This window comes from Tenrec ecaudatus, chromosome 18 (assembly GCF_050624435.1).
Source record: "Tenrec ecaudatus isolate mTenEca1 chromosome 18, mTenEca1.hap1, whole genome shotgun sequence".
NCBI classification, from domain to species: Eukaryota; Metazoa; Chordata; class Mammalia; order Afrosoricida; family Tenrecidae; genus Tenrec; species Tenrec ecaudatus.
Window position 1 is genome coordinate 16,366,311 of NC_134547.1, and position 25,420 is coordinate 16,391,730.

Sequence of the window (25,420 nt, forward strand, 5' to 3'; positions counted from 1 at the left end):
TTTGTCTGTGTGTCATTGCTAAAGATGTTTTTCCAGTCAGTTGGCTCTTTTACTACTCTCTCAATGAATTCTTTTGATGAACACAGGTATTTTATCTTCAGAATATCCCCCTTGTCAATTAGTGATTCATCCTTGTTTGTGTCCTTCCCTATTTCTGATAGCCAGTGTATTCCCTGAGCCAAAGTACTCATGTTTGTCCCAATTCCCTCATTGATGGCCCTAATTGTTACAGGTTTTACCTCCAGATGTTGACCACTTTGAGTTTATTCTTGTGCATGGAGTGAGATAAAGGTCTTGCTTTATTTTTATGCAGGTAGGTAACCATTTTTTCCAGCACCACCTGTTGAAGAGGGCATCCATTTACCATTTGATATTTGGGGGGCCCTTATCAAATAACAGTTACAATTGCCCTTATGCTGATGCTTTTATTTCTGAGTTTTCAGTTCTTTTTCATTGGTCTGAGTATCTGTCATTATACCAATACCACACTGCTTTGACCACTGTGACTGTATAATAGGTGCTGGAGTCGGGTAGAACAAGCGCCCGCTTTGTCCTTCTTCTTGAGGAGTTCTTTGCTAATTCTGGGCTTTTTTCCCTCTCCATATGAAGTTGGTAATCAATTTTTCCAATTCTTTAAAGAAGGCTGGTGTTATTCATACCGGGATAGCCTTAAACGTATATAGAGCCTTTGGCAGAACTGACAGGTTTACTATATTCAGTCTTCCAATCCACAAGCATGTGCTATTCCTTGATTTGTTGAGGTCACTCTTGGTTTCTTGTAATAGTGTTGTCTAGTTTTCCTTGTATAAATCTTTTTTTTTAAGTCAGGTATATCCCTAGATATTTCCATTTGTGCTTGGCTATTGTATAGGGTACCATCTTTTTAATCACCTCTTCTGTGAACTTGTCTGGTGTGTGTAGTCCAATACACCTCTGTTTGTTGATTTTTGTATCCTGTCTCTCTGCCTCTATCGTTTCCAACTTCCACTTGTAGACTTTTGGGGATTTTCAATATATGAAATCATATCATTTGCGAATACTGATAATTATACCTCTTCCTTCCCCAGGCGAGTACCTTTGATGTCTTTTCTCTGCCTTGTGTTGTTAGCTAGGACCTCTAGTATGATGTTAAATAGCAATGGGGACAAGGGGTACCCTTGTCTGTTTCCCTTTTCAGTGGAAATGGTCCTTTCTCTATTGATTACTATGTTGGCTGTTGGCTTTTCATATAGAGCTTATATGATATTATGCTAGACAGGGTTCTCTAGAGAAACAGAACCAGGACACCAATGATTTTATATATATTTACATTGTGGGGCACAAGTATAGTTAAACCGGGTTAGGGCTAGAATAGGCTGTGGAAAACCAAAGTTTGAGGTGGGTCTCTTTCGGTTTCTCGGAAAGGGCCTAAGGTTCAGTTTCAGGTTCCTGGAACAGAAGTAAACCACTGCCTGATGTAGCCTGACTCATGCTGACCAATGGGACACAGTGTCCAATAGGCGACCACCCACCGTCAGCAGACCAATCGGGAGGACACACGCAACCCTACTGGCCAGTCACTGCCGGACAAGACTGGCACCAGAAACATTCTGCAATAAATTTAAAGAATAATAACCCTGGACTGCCCCTTGTCCCTTAACCCTATAAAAGCCTGGAGAACAAAGAACTCGGGGCTGATCCCCTTTGGACGCTGGGTACCTGCTGCGCTGGGCAGTGGAGGGAAAGAAACCCTAGCTTGAGCTAAAAAAATAAAACTCCTTTTTGCCGTTTTTGCATCTCAACTGGTCGTAATTCTTCTGTGCGCCCAAGGTGAGCTTGCATTCCATTCCCCAATCTAACAACACATATATCATAAGAAATAAACAGATAATTAATCTACAAAGCAGTACAAATGATTCAGTGCAATGCACTTCTGTGAGACAGCTAATACACTGGCAGTCCTTGAAGCCTTGAGGGCTGCCAGGTAGTCCTTGGTAGAGCAATTCAGGCTATCCAGCCACAGGCAGCAAACAGCAAGGCAGGTCACCAACACTCAATCAGATGACATGGTCCAACAGTCCCCAGGACAAGCAATATATACTTCAATAGCATGGCAAAGCAGGTCTTGAAGTCACCCCAACTCCAGCAACACAGTCCACGGGTTAGGTGTCCCACAGTTCGTGTAGCTTGCAAATTGAGGCAGAGAACAAGCTAAGGCAGCCACACACTACTCTGATCCTCAAAGATCAAGAGACAAGAAAGGCAAGGCTCTGATCGAGCCATTTTTCTTTCCACCCTTCAATTAATCTCACCTGGGTTCATTAGCCATGTTAAACCTACCTATCACGGACATTGAGGAATTTTCCTTCTAGTCCTATCTTCTTGAGTGTCTTCAGCAGGAATGGGTGTTGCATGTTGTCGAATGCTTTTTCCACATCTATGGATAGTATCATGTGGTAGATATATAATCATTTGTCAATTTGAAGATTAAAACTGTAGGGGTGGAGTCTAGCTTGTCAATCAGATCATAGTCAGTGAGGCCTCTGTGTGGACATGGTCTTCTCATGAAAATTCTGGGAAATCAAGTATGTCCTGATTGGAGGCAAGGGAAAGTTCTCTCTCTCTCTCTCTCATGTTCTATCTCTGCCACTGAATGGGAGACATTGAAGCTGACAAGACACATGGACCTACCCTGATGCAACCAGACCTATGAAGCTGGAGAAGCCATGTAGAGACCTCTGCCAGCGCTGAGATGGTTACAACGCCTTTGCATCCAAAGACTTCTACCCACTTGCCCGTGATCATCCTGCATTCAGTGTCATTGCATGTGCTTTGTGAGTCTGAAAAAGACTTTATAGATTGGTATCAGACATATGGGCATATATCGGACTTATGACCTTGATGTGGATTGGGCTGGGATGTTTTCTCAATGTTCAATTGCTCTTGTATATAAATCTCTTTCTTATACACATGTGTGTCCATGGATTTGTTTCTCTAGTCTACCCAGACTAACGCATTCTTCATGTGAATGTGGCTAGTAATACTAATGGTCTTTCATATATTCAATCAGCCCTGAATCCCTGGTATGAATTCCACTTGGTTATGGTGAATTATTTGTTTCATATGATTTTGTAGACTATTGGCAAGTATATTGTTAAGGACTTTTGCATCAAAGTTCATTAAGGATAGTGGTCTGTAGTTCACAATCCTTATGGGATCCTTGCCTGTGTTAAGTATCAGAGTTATACTAGATTCATAGCAAGAGTTTGGGAGTTGTCCATCTTTTTTATGTTCCAGAAGAGTAGGATTGGTGTAGCATTGGTGTCAGTTTTTCCCTGAATGCTTGGTAGAATTCTGTGAAACAATCTGGCCCAGGGGATTTTTTGTTGGTAATCCCTTGATAACCTTGTCTATTTCTTCTATTGCTATGGGTCTGTTGAGATTCTTGACATCCATCGGTGATAGTCTAGGGAGGGATTGTCTTTCCAAGTATTTGTCCATGTCTTCCAAGTTGTTGAATTCATTGGTGTACAGGCTTTCACAGTACGGTGTAACAGTCCTTTTGATTTCATTGGGGTCTGTTGTAATGTCCCCTGCTTCAACTCTCATCCTTGCTATTGAAATTTGCTCTTTAATGTCTTTGATTAGGTTTCCCAACAGTTTGACAATTCTGTTGATCCTTTCAAAGAACCAACTTTTAGCTGCACTAATTTTTCCATAGTTTTCTTCTTTTCCCTCTCCTGTTTATCAACCCTGATTTTTATTATTTCATTCCTTTTTTTATTCATAGGATTGTCCTGTTGACTCGGCGCTAATTGGTGTAAGTTTGTGACAGTATATCAATCATAAGCCTATCTTTCTTTTTCATGTGTGCAGGTATTGCTATCAAACTTCCTCTGATAAATGCCTTTTCTGTGTCCCAGCGTGTTTGGTACGTGGTATTTTCATTCTCATTGGTTTCTAGAAACTTCCTGATTTCATCTCCGATCTGGGCCAATACCAATTCCTTTTGCAATAGAGTTATTTATTCTCCACTTGTTTGCCCTTGTTTTTTCATCGTCCTTTTGTTGATTTCCAGCCTGATAGCCATAGTAGTCAGAGAAAGATATCTGTATAACCTCTACGTGCTTGAATTTACACAGGTTTGATTTATGTCCCAGCATGTGGTTTGTCTTTGAGGATGTGCCATGTGGGCTTGAAAAGAATGTGAATTTTATTTGCATTTGAGTGGAAAGCTCTGAAAATATATATCAGATCAAGTCACCCAATTATGCTGTTTGGATCTGTAGCCTCCTTGTTAATTTTATTGCCCTGTGATAAATCTTTTTCATAGAGTCACCTACTGTAATTGTTGACCCTGTGATTTCCTTTTTCATCTTTTGGAGCATTTGATTTATGAATTTTGGGGATCTCTCATTGGGCAGGTATATATTTATTATATTCACTAGTTCCTGGTCTACTGTTTTCTTGAACATTATATTGTGCCCCTCCTTGTCTTGTGTTGGTTTGCACCTTGAGATCAATTTTGTCAGTGATTAAACTTGCTATCCATGCTTTTTTTAAATTGCCCTTTGCTTGGTATGTTTTTCTCCAGCCTTTAATTTTCAGTCTGTGTTTTGTAAGCTTGAGATGTGTCTCCTGTAGGCAGCAGTATGATGGGCTATGTTTTCTAAGCCTGTCTGCTAGCCTCTGCCTTTGAATGCCTGAGTTCAGGACATTGATATTCAGTGTTATTACATCCATCTGTGGATTCCGTGATGTCATCTTATACCTTTTGTGTTTTCTTACCTACCAATCTTATCAGTTTGTGGTGTGTGTGTGTGTGTGTGTGTGTGTGTGTGTGTGTGTTTCATTCTTACCTTCTTTCCAGCTTGGCCCTTATGCTATCTTGAGAGCTGTTTTCTCTTTGTCACCCTCTAAGTGGAGTTGTTCTGTGTGATGGTCTCTTTTTTGTGCTCATGAGTGTTGATCTTCTGCCCATACTGAGTGGGCAAGGATCTTTTGTAGGGCTGGGTTTTTTAAATGTATTTTTAAATTTTTCCTTGTCTGGGAAGACTCTTATTTCTTCATCTATCTTAATAGATAAGTTGGCTGCACATAATATTCTTGGGTTTGTGTCATTTCCCTTCAATTTTTGGAATATGTTACTCAGTGTTCTCCTCTTTTCATCGTATCTGCTGATAAGTCTGAACATATTCTTATTTGGGTACCTTTATGTGTGACTATTACTTTTTCCCTAGCTGCTCTCATGATTTTCTCCTTTTCCTCAGAGTTGGAGAACAATTATGTGTCTGGGTGACTTCTTGGGACTCAGTCTGGTTTTCTTTTGGCCTCCTGAAAGACTGCCTGATTTTCATTTATAAAGCTGGGGGAATTTTCCTTTAGGCATTCCCTCACAATTTTAGCTGTTGACTTCTTTGTTGTGTCTTGTTCTGGTAGCTCAATTATTCTAATTATGTTAATCTTCATAGCATCAAACATGGTTCTCACATTTTCTTCAGCTTCTCTGATTGTCTTATTTGACTGTCTTTCCCCTTTGTTGAAGTCTGCCTGGTTATCCTCTAGGTCACTTATGCAATTCTCTGCCTCCTCCAGTAGGTTGAAAAAGTCTGTCAATTTGCACTGAATTTTGTTATTTCATCTCTTAGGTCTATTATTTCTCTATGGTGCATAGCCTTTATCTACTCTATCATTTCATCCTTTCTCTGTATTGCTTTCTTCATATCCTGTATGACTCTAAGAAGCATTCTGAAGATTTCTATCTGTGGCAGATGAATGTCTGCTTCTATGCACGTCTTTGGGTTTATGACTTTTTCCAGCATTGTCCTCTGTTTCTCTTGTTTTCTGTGTGGACTGGTTGCTGTTTACTTGGTGTAGAAGAAGTTTGAAGCCATCTTCCAGAGAGTCAAAAAGCATCTGGAGTTTATCTTTGGGGGACTAGTATGAGTGCTTCTTCGAACTACCTACAGGTAGCTGCACTGGGGGTAAGGCTACTACTGCATCTTCCTATTGTTTCACTCTTACCCTAGCCAAACAGTATTTAGCAATTTGGAATGTGAGTTGGAAAGACTAGTCTGGTGGTTGTGGGACCATGAGGATGGTGCTTCACTGGCTGATATCCCAGACAGTGCTGAGATGCTTACAAAGCAACTGAATCTATGAGACTTCCAACCACTGGCCTGTGGTCTTCCTGCATTCGGCGACATTGCATGTGTTTTGTGAGACAGAAGAGGACATTATACATTCATATCTGACATAATGGCTAATATCGGACTTATGGACTTGATGTGCTTTAGGCTGGGATGTTTTCTAAATATTCAATTTCTCTTATATATAAATAAATATATATATATATATATATATATATAAATCTCTTTCTTATTCAAATATGAGTCTCTATGAATTTGTTTTTCTATTCCACCAGAACTAACACACTAAGCACACTGTGGGCTCAGTCAGAGATGTTCCCCACTTTTCATACTCACCAGGGACTTTATAGTGAGCATCCTCATGCATATGACTCTCCCACATGCGGTGTTGAAATCACTCAGGGAGCACATGTGCCTGAAGCAGCATATGCTAGGCTGTGCACTCATTGTTGGTCTCAGTCAAGACAGCACAATCGCGGTCCTGCCCTGCAAGGGCTCACAGTTCTGAAAAATGAGATTCTGGTCAGAGGATATGCATGCTGGTCAGAGGTCAATGTACAAATGGATTTGTACGAAGGTAGCACATAATAATTTCCATCCCAGGCCTGATGTGAGAGAGACCTAGAAGAAGACCACACACTCTAGTGACAGGAGTCAGTCCCAATTTCAGGAGATGGCTGCTGTGTCCATGAGAGATGACAAAGGCTGGCGGTGGGGCACATGGATTGGGGAGAGAGCAGGGGTGAGTATTCAGATGTGGGTTGTGAGGAAGGGTCTTTTCCCATCCTGGCCAGGAGGAGATCCTCTATGGACACTGAGGTGACCGGCTCCATTGGACACCTGAGTGTAGGAGTGCGAGGACCTCTAGCATGCTGCACAGGCTGGACCTTAGCCCAGGAGCAGGGAAGGACCAATCTGTGGGGATCAGATTTCCCTCTGTTGGTATGGAGAGGATGGGAATGAGGAAGATGTGGTGACTGTGAGGGACCCTAGTCAGTTCCCCTTTCCTGTGTTCACAGGCAGAGTGATAACAGCAGGGCCCTGGCTTATGAAATGTATCTCCTGACAGTCTCTAGGTTGCAATGAATACTCTGGTGGGTGGGATGTGACAAAGGACCCTGAAAGTAGCATGAGACTCCACCAGGAGGTTTGAGTACGAGGTTCCACAGCTTAGTTTAGTCCAGGAGCCCCAAAGCCTTGACCAGGGTTCAGGGAGTAGAATTCTGTGTTTAGGGAGCTCCATGCTGAGTGATGGCTCGTGGTTCCAAAGGCCGGGCCTGGGCTCAGAAGTTAAGCATGAGAAGGTCTCCCATGTTGCACTCATAGAAGCCTGGGTCTCAGGGCAGGGAGACTCGCTGAGGTCGGAGCAGGCCCTCAGCCTCCCTGTGGGTGCAGCAACCAGCCCTGCAGGGTGTGGCAAAGGATGTGGGCAGGGGTTTCTATTACATTTTCGTTTCCTTTTATTCTTAGTAGCTGAGACCAGAGGAGGCCTCCGTTGTCCGAGGATCTGCAGGGTAGTATGAGGAGAACTGAGCATGCTCTTGGTTCAGTCCTGCTCTTCTGAATCTCACTCTTTGGTGTAAGTGTAAACCGCTTACACCAGCTCCACATTTATGTCTTCCAGGCAATTGGAGTATCTCAGAAATGATATTTCCAGTTAGAATTCATGGAAGAATAAACCGGGATCTTCAGGGGAGTTTTCCCAAAGAAAGAGATTCCACGGTCACAAAGTGGGTGAAGAATTTTCTTTGTTAAGTGTATTCCCATGCTGCAAAGAGGTCTGGTGTGGCAGATGACCTAATGCAGTGTGGTTTTGATCTCCACTGATGTTTCTTTAGAGAATTGCAAAGCAAGGGTGTTGCTCATAAGCATATGAAAATTGGACTTTGAATAAGGGAGTCGGATGCATCTGTGGGGCTGGAGAAGAATATGGAAAGTTCCACGCACTTCTCATAGTACAAGCAGATCATTCTTGGAAGATGTCGCAGCCAGAGTGCTCCTCACGGCCCAGATTGCGAGACATTGTCTCAAAGGCACTGGACATGTTTTCAGGACAGGTCAGTGCCTTCAGAAGGACATGATTCATGGTAAAATCAGGGGGAGGGCAGGGGAAAAGAGGTAGGAGCTCAAAGAGCTACACTGACCCAGTGGCTGGAGCCATGGCCTCAGGCATATGAACAATGTGAGCATGGGGCAGGATCCAACAGGGTGCACAGGGTTGCTATGATTCAGAACGAACTCAAAGACGCACCAAAACAACATCACCAGATAAGAGACAACACTTGGGCAGTGTCAGCAAAGCCTTACAATGGTGAGCATCTTCAGCCAAAGGATTGCCTTTGTTTACAGAAGTGACTGAAAGTGTGCTGTGTAGGACTTGACAGTACCTGTCAGGATGTTGCTGGGGTCTTGATTTCTGGCTCATTCCCACCATGAGTTACCCCAACATCCCCATTCGGTGACTGTCCATCACCTCACTGACACACAAATGCCTTTAGGCTTAGACTTGCGATGATAGAATGGCAGAGGTTCCAAAGTGGATTCAATACGCTGGATTAAGGCAAAAGGTCAAAGACAGTATGTCAGATGGTGGCCACCAGTGCTGAGGCTGAAATAGATAAGAGGGCTACATACACAAGGACTGAGACGGTTCATGTCCATGAAGTGCCCAACACCTAGGGTGGCTTCTTCACTGTCATTTTAGTGAGGACTTCAGATGGCTCCATGCCCTGGGCTGCCTGTGTCCTTGCAGGACAAATGCCAACATCTTACAGGTGGTAAAAGAATAAGCCCCAATATTCAAGTGAATTTTATGAAGGGAACATTGTCATGAGCAGAAAGAGACAGAATGAGAGAGAAAGGGGCTCAGTAATCAGGTCTTTTCCAGATTGTCTGTGGTGGACAGATTGATACCCAGAGTCCATTGTCCTGGACGCCCTGCCATATTGCGGGCAGCTGGTTGGGAAGCCTGTTTCCTGATCTTGCTTGAGTCAGGGTTGAAATGGTCACCTCTTCTCAGCCTCTATGTAACAGGTCTTGGAGACATTTTCACAGTGGGTGGATTTTACAGTAAATGTTTGTGTCCGGTCTTACTAAATCCTATAAACAAACAAAGATTTAGAGGACTCTGAATCTCCTGTAACTGCTCAGAACTTGTGCCCGCTTTTCCCCTCTGCTCTGAGTCCCACAAAAGTCTTCTGTGCCGGGGGCCTGGCTTTACTCAGGCAGATCCTCCTGGGACCTCTGTCTGCTCACCACACTAGCAGTCACATGGGTTTCTGTTTGCTGAATTCACAGCAGAGACAGGCGCAGGGTGGGTCAGGGTGCTCTCCTTTAGGGCTGTAGGTCTAGAACATTCATGGCCCACACTCACCTCATAGATGGGAACAGCTGCCTGGTTGGCATACAGGGGGTGCTGTGCAGGAGAGAGGGGGCACATTAGAGGCAGGTACGGTAGCATTTGTTAATGCACAGATCCTTGGGAGCACGTGCCAGCAGCCTAGTCTGAGCGGTTCTCATCCATAATGGTCCAACGTTCATATCCCTGGTCTTCAGGTCACTTCTCATCAGGAGTGACCAATTCTGAGTTTTGACCATCAGTCCCTGCCTGTAACAAAACCTCCTCCCTTCCCGTTGCCTCTCCACCACTTCTTGTGTAGGATTCCTGATTGTGGTTCCCAAGGGCCACTCTTCGCCTGGAGGTCCTCACTTATCAACAGCGTGATGCTGCACGGGGCAGATGGGGACTGGGACAGGTTACCCAATAGATCCTGTTCCTCAATGGAGGCCCAGGTTTGGCTAGGTTAGGGATGACTGCATGGATTTTCCTGGAAGGAGTGGTGGGGCTCTGCCACAGGTGGAGTTGGCAGTTTCCCCCTGCCCAAAGCCTACACAGCTGGGACCCCCTGGTGAACTGGGGTGAAGGGGATGAGCTTACCGTGGAGGCAAAGTTGTCAGATTTGCCACGACCTGGTGAGTAGACTCAAGAATTAGCACTGGACACAGGGTGCAGAGGAATTTGGGATCCCTTAGGAGACGCTGACAGGCTCTGAGCCTCCAGAGATTTGGGAAAGTTGGATTGTCCCCTAGGGAGAGTAACTTGGATATTTTAGGGCTAAAAATGGAGAAAGTGAGGTTGAGGCATATACCCAACCCTAGGTCCCACAGGCAGAGCCGACATGGCCACTTTGAAGATGTCTGACTTGAGGCTTCTATGTGTCCCTTCCTGAAGCCACAGGGAGGTCAGAGGCACCAGGGGTGCTGGGCAGGAATGAACGAACACCCAGGAAGGACTCAGCAGGCTAAACAAATACTCACCGGACGTCGATGCTTGGGGCTGCTGATGTCCAGGATCACTCTGGCTTCTGCCCATAGGAAAGTCAGGTTATGTAACAGGATATAGGGATGGGTCACAGGGTTTGAGGTCAGAACAGGGGATGAAGAAGGGAACCAATTTCCTGTATGGGGGCTCGGTGGGGGTTGCCTATTTTGTCTCCCCATCATTGCGGTGATGGAGCAGGGAGGGGCCACAAAACAAGAAGCTGGTTAAGAAAGACCTTCTCTGGCTGCCATCCAGTGAATCCTGACCCTTAATGATGCCCTCGGAGTAGTTTGTGAAACTCCAACTGTTTGGGGGAGTGGAAAGCCCGGTCTTTCTCCCTCGGAATTGCTGTTGGTGTCAAGTGCTGCCCATGTGGATCACAGCCCAACGTGTGAGCACTACACCATCAGGGCTCCCTATGAAGACCGGAAGAAGCCACACTGATGATGGGCTGAGGAGAAAGGGATCCACAAGCAGAAATCACTGCTACAGAAAACTGACTCCGAGGGACAGAGAACACAAGAAAGGCATTTCCATGGACTGTTTGAGTGAATTTGGATAAATAACAGGAGCTCCTGCTTGCTGAGTGGAGAGCCCTGCTGCCCAGTGGTTATGCACTGGCTGCTAATTGCCTGGTTAGCAACTGAAAACCACCAGACTCAATTCTACCTTACAAATCAGATTAGACCAGAGCATGCACCCTGCCACAGGTAAGACGCTGCAACACAGAGAATCCAGGATAGACAAACCCCTCGGGGCCAACAATGAGGGTAGAGATACAGGGAGGATTAGGGGAGGGCAGGTGAAGAGAGGGGGAATTGATCACAAGGATCAAGCTCTAACACCCTCCCAAGGAGATGAATAACAGAAAAGTGGATGAGGGGCGACACAGGAAGATGTAAGAAATGGAAATAAAAACCTATAACTTATCAACGGTTCATGAGGGAGCACAGAGGAGGGAGGGGAAACAAATGGGGAGCTGATATCAGGGGCTCAAGTGGAAAGAGAATGCTTTAAAAATGATGATGGCGGCATATGTGTAAATGTACTTGACACACTGGAGGAATGTATGGATTGTGGTAAGAGATGTAAGAGCCCCCAGTAAAAGTATTAGAGGGGCGGAGAAAACCACCAGTGTCTCCTCAGGAGAAAGGTCAGGCTTTCTACTCACATAAGGAGATACAGTCTGAAACCCACAGGGCAGTTCTACACCATCCCACAGGGTTGCTGTGAGTCAGAATCACCGTGATGGCAGGGAGTTCACTGAGTGCTAACTCCCTCCCAATCAGCACTGTGGGCTCATTGTCTGAATGAACTAGCACTGCACAGAGAGAGGGGCCATAATTGTCCCTACTTTGTAGATGAAGAGACTGTGAAGACCAGTCACAGGCCAGTCCACAGGGAGAAAGGAGCCTGGCTAGAACAAGAAGGGAGGTTCCTTGTGAGAGTGACAGGGGCTGGAGAACATGGAGAGCCAGGACCCCAATGTGTAGGTGGAGCCTCCTTCCTCCTGGCCTGGGATCAGTCTAAGAGCAGGAGATGAGGTGGGGGTGAGTCCTCCTACCCTTTAGTCCTGGTACGGAGCAGGAAACGTCCCAGGGAGACCACCAGGAGCATCCCAACTGCAATCACGATGCCGGCGATGGACTCAGCAGAGAGGACCTGACCTCCTTCAGACCCGACACCTGCAGTGGACAGAGAATCTGGACCATGATTCAGCCTGGTCAGTATCTCCACCAGCAGGTGGACCTGAGTACATGTTTCCCAGGTATTGGTGACACCTCATGGGAAGAGACCTTCTCTTCACCAACACCCATTTAAATCGAGTAGCGATCATGAAGGGGCCTCTCCCCACAGCGGCATTGAGGGATAATACCCGAATTGCATTCTGTCCTTTAGGGAAAAGCTGTCCAGGGCCACTTAGTCGCTGTGGGCACTGAGTGGGATAGGAAACTCCTCTGAAAATGTTTGTGTTCGTACTCCACTGAGCCTTGTCAGACTCTTAGCTCTGGGCTCTCTGAGCCCTCTCCTCACCTCTGTGACCTCTGGGCAGGTTCCTCTTAGACAGATTGCATCCTATCAAGGACATTTCATCTGGGTCTTACTTACCACGACGTGAATGTCCTATGAGCTATCCCATTGACCACTGCCAAGACCAGGCCCCCTTCCGCACACGGAAAGGAATGAAGAAGCTGTGGTTCCAGAAAGCTGGTCTAGTGATGCGCTGTGCTCAGAGCCCTCCTTATTGCATGCAGGTTTGCCTATTGGGGGGAAGGAGCCTTGTCCCTCTACTGTGGAGAGGATACAGTTGAGAGAGAACACAGTGATGGGACAAGCGGTGGATATGACTTTGTGGCAACAAAAAGGACAATGCTAACCCTGGGACACTTAGTTACAGAACACAACGTTCCCACAAACTGATGCAGCACTGCAAGCATCGGTTGTTTAATGCTACGAAATCTGGAAAGCAAACTACCTAGCCAATGGATAGGAACCTAAATACTGAGTGCTCCCTGCTATTGATTCCATTCAGACCAACACCGGCCCTATACGACATTGTAGAACTGCCCTGTGTGTTTCTGAGTCTGTAACTCTTTACTGCAGTAGAAAGCCTCATCTATTTCCTGGAGAGCAGCTGGTGGTTTCAAACTCCTAACCTTGTGGATCACAGCCCAACTTGTAACCACTATGCCACCAGATGATCCATATGTGTGCCTTTCCTAAAGAAAAGTGGTCCGACAAAATTTGCAAATTGGGAGCAATATCACTAACATCACATGCAAAGAAAATCTTGCTGAAGATAATTCAAAATCAGGTGCAGCAGTGTATGGACAAGGAGCTGTCAGAAATTCAATTGGAGGTAGAATAAGACATGAAAGGGTGTATATCAGTATTGATCTCAGATGGATCTTGGCTGAAAGCAGAGTACCAAAAAGATATTTACTTGTGTTTAGTTGGCTATGCAAAGACATTGGCTGCCGGAATCCTAAGAAATTATAGATACCATTCAGAAGAGGAATTCCAGAACACATAATTTTATACAGAACCTTATACAGAACAGGTGGCATGGATTAAAGACAGGAAATGAGGGCTGTGTCTTTCACCAGACATGTAATTCGTGTTTGAGAAGCTCTACGATCTAAAAAAGAATGAATCATCGGGATTGGAGGAATGCATTTTACCAACCTGTGGTGTACAGACGATGCCATTTTGCTTACTGAAGGTGAAGAGGACATGAAGCACTTCCTAATGAAGATCAAGTGCTACAGCAGTCCATGGGGCTTAGAGCTCAATGTAAAACAAACGCAATGTGACCAATAGACAGTAGTACCACGCTCACAGGGGAAGGACTGAGTTGTCAAGTGCTTCAGCTAACGTGGATCCACAGTCAACACTCATGGGAGCAGCAGTCAGGAAAGCAGGCTACCTATAACATTGAGTAAATCTGCTGCCTAGAGCTCCTTGAAAATGTGACGGGACAAAGATGTCAGTTTGAGGCCTCAAGTGTGCTTGACCCAACTCGGGGTATTTTCAATTGCCTTGTATTCAAGTGAAAGTTAGACAATAACTTAAGAAGACCCAAGAAGAATTGATGCATTAGAATTATGATGTTGATGAGGAACATTGAACATGCCATGGATGGCCAGAAGAAGCAATCAGCCTTGGGTAAAAAATAGCATCATTCTTGCTAAAGTTAAAGGTGTTTTAAAAAGAGGGAGACCCTCAAGAAGGTGAATTGACCCAGCGGCTGCAACAATGGTCTCAAGCATCACCGTGGAGTGACACAGAATCAGGCAGTTCCGTGGTCCTCAGAATTGCTATGAGTTACAGCTGACTAGGAGGCACCTAACGATCACAATTCATGATCCAATTGCTGGAGGAAGGCTTTTCCCACCACTCAACCTCTGATTGGGTGTATGGTGCAGGAGCTCTTGTCCTGGGACAGAGCCATTCTCTCAGTGAGCTGAAAGCCATATCCACTGTGGAGTAAAGAGGTGGAGATTTTAGTGTAGTTAAAGAGGCAGGCCAGGACTACAGTGACCTCATGATCGGAGACTATGATGTTGCCAGCACACATGGAGGCTTCATCAACCACTCTTTGAGAATTTAAGGTGACAGTGAGATGATGCTTGGGGCTAGGGCAAGGGCAACCCTCCCCTCACTAGGAAATGGGAGCATCTCCCTGACGGGGCACTGAACCACTCTGGAGTATCATCAGCCCATGACCTCACCTGAACCCATATGTGCAGAAATCATGACATCAGGTGGGATACGTGACCCCTGTGGATTTTTTTACTGCTTTGTGTGACTATATAATGATAGACACGCTCTCCAGTGACCACCTTCATGGATATAGAGAAGCTGGGTTCACGGCTCTCCTTCGCTGCGTTAAAAACCAATTCAAGTGAAAATCTGTGCCACTGAGTAGACGAAGATCACAGTGACCCATAGAAGCCCCCCTGTGAGTTTCTGACTTTCTCTCTCTCCGGGAGTAGAAAGCCGCCCCCATCTTTTTATCTCTTTCTGGGAGGAGAAAGCCCCCCATCTTTTTCTGAGTGAGCAGCTGTAGTTTCAAATTGCTGATCTTAGTGTTAGCAGCCCAATAAGTATCCACGATGTCAGCAGGACTGTTCTGGGTTACAACAGGTAAAGTTGAGGAAGGGAAGCCACTTTGATTTAATAATAATAATACCTTACACAGAATTGAGGTGAGCCCAACGCAAAACAGGCTTCAAAACCTCTCAGATGGAGAGATTTTCATATAAAAGGTTTGTTACCCTGAAAAAGACTTTTACTTTCTGGTGTGTGGATGGATTAGCAGGTACCAGAAACTCATGGGGGGAGTGGTTATAGTTTTCACAAGAGACTGATATTCTTTTTTTTTTTTTAATCTTTTTATTGGGGCTCATAAGGCTCTTATCACAATCTGTACATACATCAATTGAGCAAAGCACCCTTATACATTCGTTGCACTCGTCACTCTCATAATTCACCTTCCACTTGGGTTCCTGGAATCAGCTCGGTTTCCCTTTTTTTTCCCCCGTCCCCCTCCCTCCCCGATCCCACCCCTGGTCCCTTGATAGTTTATAAATAATTATTATATCTTATCTTACACTCCCCGGCATCTCCCCTCACCCGCCTCCCCCTTGCCCATCTCCCAGAGAGGAGGTTACACATAGATCTCCGAGATCGGTTCTCCCTTTCTACATGCCCTTCCCTCCTGGTGTCGCCACTCCCACCGCTGGTGTTGAGGGGTTCGTCTGTCCTAGATTCCCTGTGCCTCCAGCTCCCCACTGCACCGCTGTACATTCTCTGGTATAACCAGGTCCGCAAGGCAAGGTAGAATTGGGGTCATGATGATTGGGAGGGGAGGAAGCATTCAGGAACTAGAGGAAGGTTTTGAGTTTCATTGTTGCTACACTGAACCCTGAGTGGCCCATCTCCTCCTTACTACCCCTCTGGAAGGGGTGTCCAGCTGTCTACAGGTGGGCATTGGGTCCCCACCATGCACTCCCCCTCTTTCACGATGATGTGATTCTCACCACCACCCCACCTTTGTTGTTGGAGACCTGGTCTCCTCTGTCCTTCATGGTCACCTATGTTGGTGTGCTGCTTCCGTGTGGGCTCGGTTGCTTCTGGGCTAGATGGCCACTTGTTTGCTTTCAAGCCTTTAAGTCCCCAGACGCTATATCTCGCAGTAGCCGGGCACCATCAGCCTTCTTCACCACACTTGCTTATGCACACTTTCGTCTTCAGCAATTATGTGAGGAAGGTGATCACACAATGATTGTTTTTGTTCCTTTGTATCTGCTACATGGTCCATTCAACACCTTGTATTCGCTTAGGCCGTGTGCTTCTTCTCTGTGGGCTTTGTTGCTTCTGAGCTAGATGGCCGCTTATTTGCCTTCAAGCCTTTAAGACCCCAGACGCTATATCTTTTTTTGATAGCCGGGCACCATCAGCTTTCTTCACCACATTTGCTTACACACACGGCTGAGACTGATATTCTGAGCCCCTTCTATTAGGACATACTTTCGCAACCCTCCCTGAACGGATTCATGAGAAAATCTTTCCATTCTTCCAAATGTAATAGATGATTTATTATTCTTTTACACAAATGTACTCAAGATAGATTGAAGACCTAAGTATAAACCCTAGAAACAAAATAACCTTCAATCAAAAACATAGTAATACAAGGCATAAATATACCACTAGACATAATTAGAAATACCACAGTATAGAAAACAAAATAGAGGTCTTGGACTTTCTGAAAAATTGACATTGATGCACATCAAAAGAGTAAAATGAAAACACCACAAAGACTGGTGAAAAATACTTAGCACCAATATATCTGATAAAGACCCATTTTAAATATCTCTAGAAAACTACACCACTTTAATAAGAAAAGGACAAACAACCCAATCTAAAAAGGGGCACAAGACATGGTTTGAAAATGTACTAAATGTTCCAGACCAGGTTGACTAGAGAAACAAATCCAGTGACACTCAGCTGTGTGTAAACAAGAGTTTTAGATGAAGAAGTTATTACATATCAAGAAACCAACCCAGCCCAGTCCAACTCAAGTCCCCAAGTCTGATACTAGTCCCTAAGTCTGTCTTCCGACCCACACAGCCACATGCAATGATGCAGCATGCAGGGAGATCCCAGGTCAGGTGTGCAGACGTCGTGTGGACCAGTGGTCAGTGCAAACATGGCAGGGCTGCAGCAGCAATCAGGGCGACCAGCAAGGAAGAAGATCAAGGCAGAGAGAGAGAAGGGCCAGGCTACAGAGAGCCATGTGTGTCAGTTGCGACTCCAACGGAGATCATCAGGCTGTGACCTGATCCACAGGCGAAGTTCCACCCATAGCTTCTTCCAGGTGCCATGTGAGCCAAAAAGAAAAAATCCTACCTATCACACTAAACATGATTCCAGGCTGCCAACAATCATCTGAAGAAATGTTCTTGTTCATTCGCCTTCTGAGAAACACAAATTGAAATAACACTAAGATACCACCTCACAAGGACAGTGTTTGCAAAATTGAAAGAAATAAAGGAAAAAAATTCCGGAGAGGATGCGGAGAGATGGGAAGCTCCATACAAAGTGCTGGTGGGGGTGCAGAACTGTACAACCATCCGGAAACTCTGTGACCTTCCTTACACGAATACAAACACCTGATGCTCTTGCCATCGCCCCACGTAGAAATAAAGAACACAACACTAACTTACGTAGGCACATCTATGTTTATTGCAACAATTTCTATAAGAGTCGAAAATGGAAACAGTCAAAAACCCTGAATAGAGAGGAATGGATGAACAAACTCTTGTACATTCACACAATGGAATATGGTGCATCCTCAATATACAATGAATAGTTGTTGAATCACATTAAGACAGACACAATATTGGAGAATGTTGTGTTCAGCAAACTTAATCAATCTCATAAAGAAAAAATGTTTTGTGACACCATTATTGTGAAGGAGAAAAAGAAAAAAAAATCTACCATAGGACAAGACCATGAAAGCCAGGATGAGGACTGCATGGGGATAGGGAAGAGGGAATGGGAAGGAGGGAGGAAGAAGGTGGGACTAAATGAACCACATGCAGGGAAGTGTAATGGGGACAGGCTCTGATTTGTTGAGATGGGCTGTGAACCAATACAGACTATGTCTTTCTTTGTATGCACTGATTTCTGCAACTAAAAGGGGAAAACATATATAAATAAATCCAATCAATAAATAATTCAAGCTAAAGTTTTGAAAGAGAGAGAGAGGTCACAGCATTGAATCCTTACCCTTCAGATCTAATCAGTGGTCTCAGTGACTGAAGGCCGAAAAAAAGAACCAGAAATGGACTTTGATTCTTTTAAGACATGGCAGTTGGTTTCAAAGAAAGAAAATCAGTAAATTCACAATCCACTGCAGTATGCTCTCCCACTCCACAGAGATTTCTTGAGCTAAGTGCCCCTCCCTTCATTGCAGGATGGGCCCAAGGTCTGCCCAGGGGATTAGGAAGAGCACAGGGGGGAGCAGTCTGCACAGATGGGGCGTCAGTGCTCAGGAATAGGGTTTGGATTCTGTGTGCCCAAGGTTCCAGGGTGGAAATTAACTTCTTCCTGGCTCTTTCTTAAAGGTTTCCCTGTTGGTACAGTGGTTACATGCTGGGCTGCTAACCAGGAAGTCAGAATTTTGAAACCAGCAGCCCCTTTGATGGAAAAAAAAATGTGACTTTCTAGGGCTAAAGATGAGGCTTTCTACTCTCACTACGAGTTACAGTCTTGGAAACCCACAGGGGCAGTTTACCCTGTTGCTATGAATTGAAATCTACTAGATGGCAATGAGTTTGGTGTGAGAGTTGGCTCTTGAAGAAACTTATCGCCATGAGTTCAGTGTCAAAGATCCAGGTTGCCACTAACCAGAGACTGTGATTGTGATGGCCTGGGTCTTCTGAAGCCAGTGTCAGGGTTGTGGACAAAGCAGCTAGAGTGTCTGAGTTCTTTCACTGTGAGCTTGGGGATAACGAAAGCTTGCTTGTGTGCATTGTCCATAGATAACACATGAGTCTACTTCCTAATGGATGATACTTTTCCACCTTTCCTATAATTGAAGCACTTGAAAATTGCTCTCAGATCTGCTTTATCCTCATAGCCAGATGAGAAACCAAAAGCAAACTAACTGACATCAAGTGGATTCCCACTCAAAGCCACCCTTCCTTTGCTGACACAGCACAATTCAACATGAGAAGATAGAACTGCAAACATCTGTCAGTAATCAAGACACGGAGTGTATGAAGTAAGCAATTAGCAGATTTAGGAATTTTGAAAAATGAAGAAAATTCATTCATACACGTCGATATCTTCATTCACTTCTGCTGAATCAACGCTGACTCATAGCGACCCCATAGGACAGAGTAGAAAGGCCCCTTAGGGTTTCCAGTGGTCCATCTTTACAGGAGCAGAAAGCCCCATCTTTCTCTGGAGGCCTGACTGTGGCTCCAACGGCTGAGCTCCTGCTCATCAGTCCAACCTGTAACCCCTCTGCCCCCAGGTAGAAAACAGATGTTCACGGAGCAGATGCTGCCGTTGCTGTTCCAGGAATGCACATGTGAAGAGGCGGAGAGGCACATCCATCATAACAAAGAACAAGACCCGATCTATGTTGAATGTCACTGTTCCAGTAACATAATGTTCCTATACAAGCAAGGAAGACCAGAGCACATCAACCAGTGATGCCAACGATGCGGAACAGAAGAGCATTACTACCTGTCAAAGCCTGAAATGGACGCAACATGTACTCGGGATGCACTGAGGACGCCTGCTGACTGACACTGGGAAATAGGGAACGAAGGAGGTGCAGCAGTTTCAAAAAATGAATTTGGTGATAGATAGGACTTTGGAGAATGTGTGATAGAATTTTGCAGGACCTTCTTCAACGTGTTAAAAAGGAGTACTATCACTTTGAGGACCGTGGGAAACCTACCAAGTCATGGTGTTTTTAATACGTGTGAGAAAATCGGATAAGATAGAATATATGCTCTGGAATTGTGGTGTTGGTAAAACATATTGGATATACCGTGGGGTGCCAGCAGAAAAAAACACAGCTATCTTGACAGCAGTAGTCAGAATGCTGCTTACATTAGGGTGAGACACTATCTTCTTCATTCTATTGATAGTGTTGATATTCTAGACTAATTATTCCATAGTCACTAAATTTTCAATATTTATATTGAATGTGTCATAGTTTAATCCCTTCAAGGTATCATTCTATGTACAGTAATTTCTTCATGTTAATCTAGACTTTGTGTCAATTCACTCTAAATTATAAAAATTTTTACTGTTAAAATATTCAATAAGTAGACAATAAAGTGCCAGTTGAAGATGGGCCATTGATTAATGTTTTTTAAATGTTGCTCAGGAAAGCTCTTTATTTTATGAGCGATTGCTTTCAAAAGCCAATGTGAATGCTATGAATGATGTCAGGTCTCTGGGCACCATCACCCTCAGTGCAGGTAATTAACATGAGGCTAAGCGACCTGGGGATTAAGGCTTGGCAATGTACTTCTGAAAGGTCACAATTCACTCTTCACTTCTTTTGTTTCTTTCCCATCTTTCGTCAGTAAGGATGTCCCAGTGGGTTTCTGTGTAATGCATTTCCAGAATAACCTTTGCAACCTTTCCACTTCTTTATTTCTGCTGCAGCCATTCGGGGATTCACTTTCAGCAGGCAACTGAGGACTGCTTGTTCTTGTTCATGTCAGTTGTTGTTAAGGGCTCCTGAGTCTGTTGTGACCCATAGCAACCCAATGGACCACAGAAGGGAACACTGCCCAGTGCTGCGCTGTCTTCACAACTGTTCCTATGCTTGAGCCCATTGGTGCAGCCACTATGTCAAAGCATCTCCAGGAGAGCCTGTCTCTTTTTCGCTGTCCCTCGATGATTCCAAGCATGATGTCCTTCTCTAGGGACTGCTCTCTCTTGACAATATGTCCAATGTATATCAAATGAAGGCTCACCATCTTTGCCTCTGAGAAGCATTTTGGCCCTCCTTCTTCCAAACACATCTTTTTTTTTTTTCCTTTAGCACTCCACGGTAATTTCAATATTCTTTTCCAGCACCACAACTCAAATGGATGGATTCTTCTTCACTCTTTCTTATTCAATGCCCACCTTTCACATACATATGAGGGAATTGAAAATATCTTGCTTGGATCAGGTGACGCTTATTTCTCCAAGTAACACTTTTGCTATTCAGAGTTCTCAAGAGGTCTTGTGCAGCAGATTTACCCAATGCACATCTTTTGATTTCTGGACCGCTGCTTCCATGGCCATTGTTTGTGGATACAAGGCAGACAATCCTCGACATGGTCAAGTTTTTCTCCATACCATGATGTTACTGATTGGTCCATTTGTGAGGATTGGGGTCTTCTTTCCATTGAGTTTAATCTATATCGAAGGCTGCATTTCTTGGTCTTTTTCAACAAGTCCTTAAGTCCTTTGGATCTCCAACAAGCAAGGTTGTGTTATGAATATCGAAGGTTAATAAGCCTTCCTTCAATCTTGAGGCCACATTCTTCTCCGTGCCATCCAGCTTCTCTGTGATTTGCTCAGCATGCAGATGGAAGAAGTACGATGAGAGGAAACACTGCTGATGCCCCCCTTTCCTGATTTTGAACCTTCCTTGGTTCCCTGGTTTTCTCACACACTCCCTGTTGATTCATGTACATGTTCCACGGGAACACAGCAAGGTATTCTGGAATTCCCATTCTTCTCAGGGGTTTCTGTAGTTTCTTATGATCCACACAGTTGAGTGGCTTGGCATGATCAATAAACACATGTAAACATCTTTCTGGCATTATCTCCTTTCAGCCAAGATATGTGGCTGCGTTTTCTACTCTTGGATTTATTTTCATTTTTTTTTAATTTTTTTTATTTTAACAATTTATTGGGGCTGATATATTTCTTTTCACAGTTCATACATATACATACATCAATTGTATAAAGCACATCTGTACAGTCTTTGCCCTAATCATTTTTTTCTCTTTTCTTCTTTTACATTTTATTAGGGACTCAAACAACTCTTACCACAATCCATACATATACATACATCAATTGTATAAAGCATCCATACATTCCCTGCCCCAATCATTCTCAAGGCATTTGCTCTCCACTTAAGCCCCTTGCATCAGGTCCTCTTTTTTCCACCCCCCTCCCTCCCCATTCCCCCCTCCCTCATATGCCCTTGGTAATTTATACCTCGTTATTTTGTCATATCTTGCCCTATCCGGAGTCTCCCTTCCCCCCTTCTCTGCTGTCCCTCTCCCAGGGAAGAGGTCACATGTGGATCCTTGTAATCAGTTCCCCCTTTCCAACCCACTCACCCTCCACTCTCCCAGCATCGTTCCTCACACCCTTGGTCCTGAAGGTATCATCCACCCTGGATTCCCTGTACCTCCAACCCTCATATGTACCAGTGTACAGCCTCTGCCCTATCCAGCCCTGCAAGGTAGAATTCGGATCATGGTAGTTGGGGGGAGGAAGCATCCAGGATCTAGGGGAAAGCTGTGTTCTTCATCGGTACTACCTCACACCCTAATTAACCCATCTCTTCTCCTAAGCCCCTCTATGAGGGGATCTCCATTGGCCGACACTTGGGCCTTGGGTCTCCACTCTGCACTTCCCCCTTCATTTAATATGATATATATATACATATATACACATACATATATACATATACACATATATACACATACATACACACACTTATATCTTTTTTTTTTTTTTGCATGATGCCTTATACCTGGTCCCTTGGGCACCTCGTGATCGCACTGGCCGGTGTGCTTCTTCCATGTGGGCTTATTTGCTTCTGAGCTAGATGGCCGCTTGTTCACCTTCAAGCCTTTAAGACCCCAGACACTATCTCTTTTGATAGCCGGGCACCATCAGCTTTCTTCACCACATTTGCTTATGCACCCATTTGTCTTCAGCGATCCTATCATGGAGGTGTGCAGTCAATGGTATGATTTTTTGTTCTTTGATGCCTGGTAACTGATCCCTTTGGGACCACTCGATCACACAGGCTGGTGTGTTCTTCCATGTGGACTTTGTTGCTTCTGAGCTAGATGGCCGCTTGTTTATCTTCAAGCCTTTAAGACCCCAGTCACTATCTCTTTTGATAGCCGGGCACCATCCGCTTTCTTCACCACATTTACTTGTTCACCCACTTTGGCTCCAGCCGTTGTGTCGGGAGAGTGAGCATCATAGAGTTCCAATTTAATAAAAGAAGGTATTCATGCTTTGAGGGAGTGTTTGAGTAGAGGCCCAAGGTCCTTCCGCCACCTTAATACTTGACCTATAAATATAGACACATAGATCTATTTCCCCATCCTCCTATATATATTTGCATGTACATGTCTTTGTCTAGACCTCCATGAATGCCCTTTGACTCCTAGCTCTTTTCTCCATCTCCCTTGACCTTCCTCCTGCCCTACTACTATGCTTCATCGCCACCTGGGCTAGAGTATACCTCTTCTCTAAGCAACCTTACCCTTGATCATTTCCCACCAGGCCTGCCACTCCCCCTTCTCTACCATTTGGGGTCCCATGTTTTTCCCTTGTCCCTGGGTTTGTTAACACCACTTCCTTACCCCCCCCTACCCCCCCACCCCAAGTCCCCCGGAACTGTCGGTCCCGTTGTTTTTCATCCAGATAGTTCATCCAGCCTGTCCTCCTATTCAGACAGACCTGTGGAGTCACTAACATGCACGAAAACTAGACAGAGGAAAACAAAGCAACAGTATACAACCAGACAACAAAACAACCAAAACAAACCACTGAAAAAGAACAGAACAAAACAGTTCACAAGAGAAAAGCTTGTAGTTAGTTCAGGGATCCTTTGCTGGCCCTTAGGAGCGTTTTCCAGTCCAGTCTGTTGGGGCACCACGCCCTGGCCCCAAAGTCCACTTTCAGCATTCCCTGGGGACCTTGCCACTCCATTCCCTTGCTGTTCCGCTGCACTCCCCCAGTGATTTGCCTCGGTGTGGTGGGATCAGGTCAGGTGCAATTCCCACACTGTGTCTCCGGTGCTGTCCCCTGTATCGCCCTTAGTCACTGAGGGGCATCATGTCTCATAGTAGGGCCAGCCATGTTGTTCTCTCTGTGGACTGGCTGCTCTACTCAGGAACATCATCATCACGGCCTGGTGGACCAGGCTGTGCTCCACTCTCTCCTCCTGCCCCTTCATCTGCTCCCGTGTGCTCTGATCAAATATGTCCATCTCCCATAGCTGCAGAGTCAATGTCGTCCTTTGGAACAAATTCTTTTCGGGGGAGGGGCAGGAATCCACTTAATTTATGGTGCTGGGGCCAGCCTCCCAGACCTCTCCACCGGTTCCCTCCTCCACGCCGGGATATTGCATTCACACCTTGGGACACTGGGTTGAAGTCTGGTCCCACTTTCCCTGTGGAGATATAAACAATACCCTCCCCTTGGGTGAATTAATGCCCCATGACCCCACTACCCTTTTCTTCCTTGTATTCATCCTTTTGTTTTCCTTTCCCCACCTCCTCCACCATTGTCTACCATGTATATCCCTGGTTTTGGTCTGGTCTCTTCCATACTACACCGTCTTCACCCCTAAAATGTTTGTATACAGTAGCTTTTTTCCCTATGCCACTTTTGCTTTAAAAAAATTTTTTTTTTAATTCTTACCTCAGCGGACTCATGTTGTACTTGTCCTTTTGTGCCTGACTTACTTCGCTTAGCATGATTTCCTCCAGTTCTTCCCATGCCGCTATGTGCCTCATACGTTCATCACTGCTTTTTAGTGATGCGTAGTATTCCATTGTATGTATATACCACAGTTTTTTAATCCAATCGTCAGTTGATGGAAATTTGGGTTGCTTCCAACTCCTTGCAATTGTGAACTGTGCCGCAATGAACATTGGAGCACAGATGTCTGGTCTTGGTTTGTTTCTTGCCTCTTCTGGGTATATGCCCAGTAGGGGGATTGCTGGGTCATATGGTAACTCTATTTCCATCTGTTTTAGGTATCGCCAGATTGATTTCCATAGTGGCTGTACGTACTTACAGTCCCACCAGCAGTGGATGAGAGTTCCTGTCTCCCCACAGCCCCTCCAACACTTGTTGCTTTCTGATTTTTTGAATTGGGCTACCTTTGAGGGTGTCAGGTGGTACCTCATTGTTGTTTTAATTTGCATTTCTCTTATGGCTAAAGATCGGGAACATTTTCTCATATGTTTGTTGGCCATTCGGATTTCTGCCCCTGTGAAACTTCTGTTCAAGTCCTTTGCCCACCTTTCAAGTGGGCTATTGGTTTTTTTCTTTTTTGAAGCTAGCAGAGTACTGTAGATTTTAGTAATAAGGCCTTTGTCTGATGTGTCATTGATAAAGATGTTTTCCCAGTCTGTGGACTCTCTTATTACTCTCTTGGTGAATTCTTTAGATGTACACAAGT